Genomic DNA, 6,365 nt, shown 5'->3' on the forward strand with positions numbered 1-6,365 from the left:
TTTATCATATGTGGTGATATTAGGATAATTGTTTAACCTCTCGGTGACTCAGTTTCTTTTCTGAAAAATATGAGTATAATAGTAATAGTACTTACTGCATAAGGTTCAGTTCAGTTCAGTTAGGTACAGTTCAGTCACTCAGTCGTGTCCTACTTTTTGCAACCCCATGGACTGCAGCACGCCTGGCCTCCCTGTCCATCAGCAACTCCCGGAGTTTACTCAAACTCATGTCCATTGATTCCGTGATGCCATCCAACCATCTCATCCTACATGCCCTTTATTATATCAGTTAATATGTATAAAGGGCTTAGAATAATGCCTGGAATGTAATGAGCACTGCTGTTATTATTACTGCCCCACTACTATTATTACTATGACTGAGTTCACTGTTCTTGAATGTGGGATAATTGAGACAACTCCAGTATTTGGCCACCTCATGCGAAGAGTTGACTCATTGGAAAAGACTCTGATGCTGGGAGGGATTGGGGGCAGGAGGAGAAGGGGACGACAGAGGATGAGATGGCTGGATGGCATCACTGACTCGATGGACGTGAGTCTGGGTGAACTCTGGGAGCTGGTGATGGACAGGGAGGCCTGGCGTGCCGCGATTCATGGGTCACAGAGAGTCGGACACGACTGAGCGACTGGACTGAACTGAACTGAACTGACTGCATTTGTGGGCTTCCCAGGTGGCGCAGTGGTGAAGGATCCACCTGCCAATGCAGAAGACACAGAAGTCACACTTTGATCTCTGAATTAGGAAGATCCCCTGGAGGAGGAAATGGCAACTCATTCCAGTGTTATTGCCTGGGAAATCCCATGGACAGAGGAGCCTGGTGGGCTGCAGACCATGGGGTCGCAAAAGAGACACGACTTAGCTTCTGAACAGCAGCAATAGCAGCAAATGTGTTTGCAAATAAACACGTTTTATATCTAATGAAACTGGAGTCCAGAGTAGAGAGATTCTATCCAAGTTCATTGCATAAGTGGTATAAAGCCATGACTCCCAGGTCCCAGAGCACTGCTCTTTCCTCCTCTTCTTTAAAAGAATTTCAGTTTGGAAAACTTGGTAATGAAATTCTTTCGGTAAGATCTAGAAATATATAGCTATTCTCGGTATTCTCAGTTTTGGTAAAACTTAGAGATAGACAATAATTATAGTTAGTTTTACCTACTTTTTAGGTACCAGCTGCTTTAAGTTAATGATCTTAAATCTTACACAGTACAAGTTGTCTCCTATGATACAAATAAATAAAATGAGATTTCACTTTAAGGACCATGTAACTAGAGCTAAAATCCAAATCTTTTCTAATACACCTTCAACGCAGAAAAGAACAAGGAAATGTGGGCCTGTCTGAACTTTCTGGCTTGTTTCTTGTCATCTTTCTTTATCTTAGAAAAGACTTTAAAATTATCTACTTTTGATTTTAAGGATTACTAAAAGAAATAACCTAACTGTTCTAGAATTAAACCCACCCAAAGAAGTAAACTGTGAGAAGAGGGAAGAGGCAGAAACTCTGTGGTCTGATATATGTGTTGCTGCCTTTCTATTTTCTTGCAGGTTTTTATTTACTCTTCGTGGTGGGCTCTGACCTGTTGAGTCACCTTTCTGTTGCCAAATTCAAGAGCCTCCTGCTACAAACATACTTATCTATAAGCCAAAGCTTTTCTCATTCAGTTTAGAGAACCTTATTGACAGCCTTTGTACCAGCTCAATATTCAAGTCGACCTCTCTTTAAGAGAAACTTCAAATTAAATATTTGCTCATTAAATATACTCGGAGAAGGCAATGGCACCCCACTCCAGTACTCTTGCCTGGAAAATCCCACGGATGGAGGAGCCTGGTGGGCTACAGTCCATGGGGTCGCTAAGAGTCGGACACGACTGAAGCAATTTAGCAGCAGCAGCGGCAGCATTAAATATACTAATCCAATCCCCAAATAGGAAAACTTTTGCTGAGTCTATTGGTTTTACTTTCTTTTAATCTTTACACTTTTATATTCTAAACTTTTAGACTTCTTTAATGTTAGATAGTGGATCTAAGTTCAAAATTATGATCAATGTGGTGAACAAGAGAAGGACAGTGGAAACAGAAAGAAGGAGAGGAATAGTCTCCCTCCCTTAGTAAAGTCCTAAACTTAAGGGACATGTGATGATTTGAAAACAAGATAGGAGTGAAAAGGGCTATTAAAATGTATCCTTTCTGTGGTTGATTTTGTGGTAACACTGGGAAGAAATTCAGAGCAGGTAATTTAGAATCTTGTGGTCTTGAGTCCTGCAGTCCATGGAGTCGCAAAGAGTCGGACACCACCACCAACAATTTGGAATCTCATCAAATTTATAGTTTATTGGCTCAAAAATCTCAGGTATAATAAGCCCTTCAAGGAGAACAATTTTAGACATTCAAGTTGATAATTAAGATTTGAAGATAATATTAAGACTGCTATCAATCAGACATGGGAAAGTATGGACATCCATATTAAATGAGCTTTGGGTAGTTTATTCTTTCAGCTACATAAGAATGCAAATCAAACAATCCTGGAAGATTTAAACCCTAGTCCCTTCTCTGCAATATCACAAGAACTACTTTTTATATGAGGAAGTATTTCAGAAACCTATGTTAAATTGAATATCTAATCCACTCTATCAGGATAGGAAAGATATAAGATATTGAGCAGATGCTCAGTCTAGAAATAAATCTAGATGTTAAGAGGTATACAATTGGGAATCCCCTTTAGCTCCTTTCTCACTCTCACTTTCTATAATGGCATTCGCTGGGGTTTTCTTCTTGAAGTTTTTGTCTCCTTCGAAAGACTTCTTTGGTTCATTTCACCAAACTCTGTGCCAATGACTCACATGTTATAGCTGCCATTTTTTTTAAGGTTTTTTTAAATTAAGTTATATATTTTTGGCTGGCTGGTTCTTCCCTGCTGCATGCAGGCTTTCCCTAGTTGCGGCGGGTGGGGGCTACTCTCTAGTCGCGATGCCAGGGCTTCTCACTGCAGCGTCGTCTCCTGTGGTGGATTACAGGCTCTAGACCTGCAAGCTTCAGTAGTTGCTGCTTGTGGGCTCTAGAGCACAGGCTCAGTAGTTGCGGCTCACAGGCTTAGTTGCCCTGTGGCACACTGGATCTTCCCAGACCAGGGGTCGAACCAGTGTCCCTGCATTGGCAGGCAGATTCTTAACCACTGGACCGCTAGGCAAGCCCATAACTGCCATTTTTGTTCCTGATCTATTTTTTTTTAACTGGACATCTCTACTTAGACATTCCACATTTATCTCAAACTCACTATGCTCTAAGCTATATGCAAACTCTCCTTCTTCCCAACAACTATAGAATCACAAAACTGTAACCATGTCACTATTCTATTTAAAATCTTCTTGTGACTTCATATTGCCTTTATAATAAAACACCTAACTCCTTGCTGTAGCCTGTAAGGACCTATATGATCTGACCTCAGCCTGTCTCTCTAAACTCATCTCCTGCTCTTCATTCAAATAAGTTCCTTCCTGCCATACAGGCTTTATCTCTGTTTGCCAACATGCTGAAAACTGTCCTGACTCTAATCTTTGGATTACTCTTCTACTTTGATGATTTTTTGCTTGTTTTGTAATTGGTTAGTCAGAAAAAAATGATAATAATATTAATATTAGTGAAAGGCTCCAGATTGTATAAAGAGCCCTGTGATAAACTGTATACCCTTCTTCTCTCATGCTCATGGTCTATTGTTAAGTTGTGTCTGACTCTTTTTGACCCCATAAACTGTAGCCTGTCAAACTCCTCTGTCCATGGGATTTCCCAGGCAAGAATACTGGAGTTGGCTGCCATTTCCTTCTCCAGGGGATCTTTCTGACCCAAGCACTGAAACTGAGCATTCTGCATTGGCAGGCAGGTTTTCCACCACTAAGCCACCTGGGAAACCCCCTTCTTTTGTGTATACTAAAGCAAAAGTCCTATACATTTTATTTTATATATATTACCCCTATAAATATAAGACGATTTCTTGCTTGAAGTCAGGATTTAAGATGCATCATTATATAATGTCTTTCTTTGTCCCTACTAATTGTCTTCACTCTATAAGTCTGCTTTATCTGATATCAATAGTCATGTCAGATGTTTTTAATGTTTATATAATAGACCTTTTTCCATTTTTTTGATTCCTACTTACTCATGTTAAGTTTGAAGTGATTTCTCATAGACAGAATGTATTGTTGCTGATTAGTCACTCAGTCATGTCTGACTCTTTTGCAACCCCATGAACTGTAGCCGCCAGGGTCCTCTGTCCATGGGATTTCCCAGGCAAGAACACTGTAATGGGTGGCTATTTCCTTCTCCAGGGAGTCTTCCTGACCCAGGGATGGAACTCAAGTCTGCATTAGCAGGCAGACTTCTTTACCACTGAGTCATCAGGGAAGCCAAGACAGAATATTGTTCGTGTCTTGGCTTAGGCTGCTATAATAGAATACCTTAGACCAGTTGGCTAAAACAGATTATTTCTTTCCCTTAGGTCTGAAGGCTGGGAAATCTAAAATTAAGGAGCCCTCAAGTTTGGTTCTTGGTGATGGCCTGCTTTCTGGCTTGCCAATGGATGCTTTCTCTCTGTACCCTCATGCTCTAGTGTCTCTTTTCTTTTAAGGGCACTAATCCTAGCTTGGGGGTCTACCCTCACAACCTCAACTAAATGTAATTATCCTTCAGAGACCCCACTTCCTAATACTATCACATTGAGGGGGATGGTAGAGTGTCAAATATATGAATTTGTTGGGGGGAGCCACAAACGTTCAGTTCATAATAGTTGGATTATGGATTTTTGCTTATTTTTTGTTTCATGGATGGAGAATCTTTTTTCACTTTTATTTTATATTTTATATTGAGGAATAGTTGATTAACAATGTTGTATTAGTTTTAGGTGTGCAACAAAGTGATTGAGTTATGCATCTACATGTATCTATTCTTTTTCAAATTCTTCTCCCATTTAGATTATTACAGAATATTGGGCCTGTTTTGTTTTATCCACTCTGCCAACCTCTGTCTTTTTATTGGTCCATTTAGTCTGCTTGCATTTCAAGTAATTAGTGGTATGTTAGGGCTCCTCTGGGTTACAATAACATTATTTAGAATTCTACTTTGATTTATTTAGTGTTTTAAATTATATGATGTTTTACCACTTTCAGAGTAGTAAAATCTTACTTCTATTTTGTTTTCTCTTTATCCCATAAAAATTTAATTGTCTTAGTTTTTTCCTCTGCATGCACTGAACACTGTATTGTATGTTATAATTTTTGCTTTAAGTACCAAATATGATTTAAGAAGCTCAAAATACGAAAGGTAGTTTATTATCTTTCCCTACTTTATCCATGTCTTCTCCTGTCCTTCCTAAAGTTTAAAACCTCTGTGAGCGCCCCCAGCGTCTACCAGAAGCTGAGAGAGCGGCACAGAGACGATGTCTCTGTCCGCATCTTCCAGTACAACCACAGGTTTGCCATATACGGAGAGGACTTTGTCTACTATGACTACAGGAACCCTGTGGACTTACCTGAGAGGATTCCTACACACAGCTTTGACATCGTCGGGGCAGATACCCTCTATCTCTCTGAGGAATGTCTTAGGAAAATGTCGGAAACCATCAAGCTCCTGACCCGGGGAAAGATCCTGTTGTGCACAGGTGCTGTCATGGAGGAGGCGGCAGCAAAGCTGCTTGGAGTGAAGATGTGCAAGTTTATCCCACAACACACTACTCGCACCCTGGGAAATGAGTTTCGCTGTTTCGTGAATTACAACTCCGGGCTGGACCGTGATCTGTCAGTGCAGCTCCCAGTGCAGGAAGGACCCACGTGACACTTCCTCTCTGAAAAACTACCACCTCCCCGGTCCTCATTTTCGAGGTAAAGACATTATGATTTCCTTAGGATGTCCCTGGAGCTCAGGGTGCTTTTGCCGATTGGAGTCTGTGGAATTATATCTGGAAGAACTTTTAGACCTCATCTAGTGGAGAAGGCAATGGCACCCCACTCCAGTACTCTTGCCTGGAAAATCCCATGGACGGAGGAGCCTGGTGGGCTGCAGTCCATGGGGTCGCTAAGAGTCGGACACGACTGAGCGACTTCCCTCTCACTTTTCTCTTTCACGCATTGGAGAAGGAAATGGCAACCCACTCCAGTGTTCTTAACTGGAGAATCCCAGGGACAGGGGAGCCTGGTGGGCTGCCTTCTATGGGGTCTCACAGAGTCGGACATGACTGAAGCGACTTAGCAGTGGCAGCAGTTATTTTTTTCTTTCTCTTTGGAAAGCTTCCTTTAGCCATTCTTTCTGTTGGGTCTGCTAGCAACAAATACTCTTAGTTTTCCGTTATCTGGTAGTCCTC

At 41.1% G+C, this 6,365-nt stretch overlaps 1 pseudogene; it reads left to right on the forward strand.

The window, feature by feature from the left end:
* The first annotated feature begins 999 nt into the window (after positions 1-999).
* LOC104987908 lies at positions 1,000-5,839 on the forward strand (annotated as a pseudogene).
* The last annotated feature ends 526 nt before the right edge of the window (positions 5,840-6,365 follow it).

The sequence above is a fragment of the Bison bison genome, unplaced genomic scaffold, assembly GCF_000754665.1.
Source record: "Bison bison bison isolate TAMUID 2011002044 unplaced genomic scaffold, Bison_UMD1.0 scf7180017864108, whole genome shotgun sequence".
Taxonomy (NCBI): Eukaryota; Metazoa; Chordata; class Mammalia; order Artiodactyla; family Bovidae; genus Bison; species Bison bison.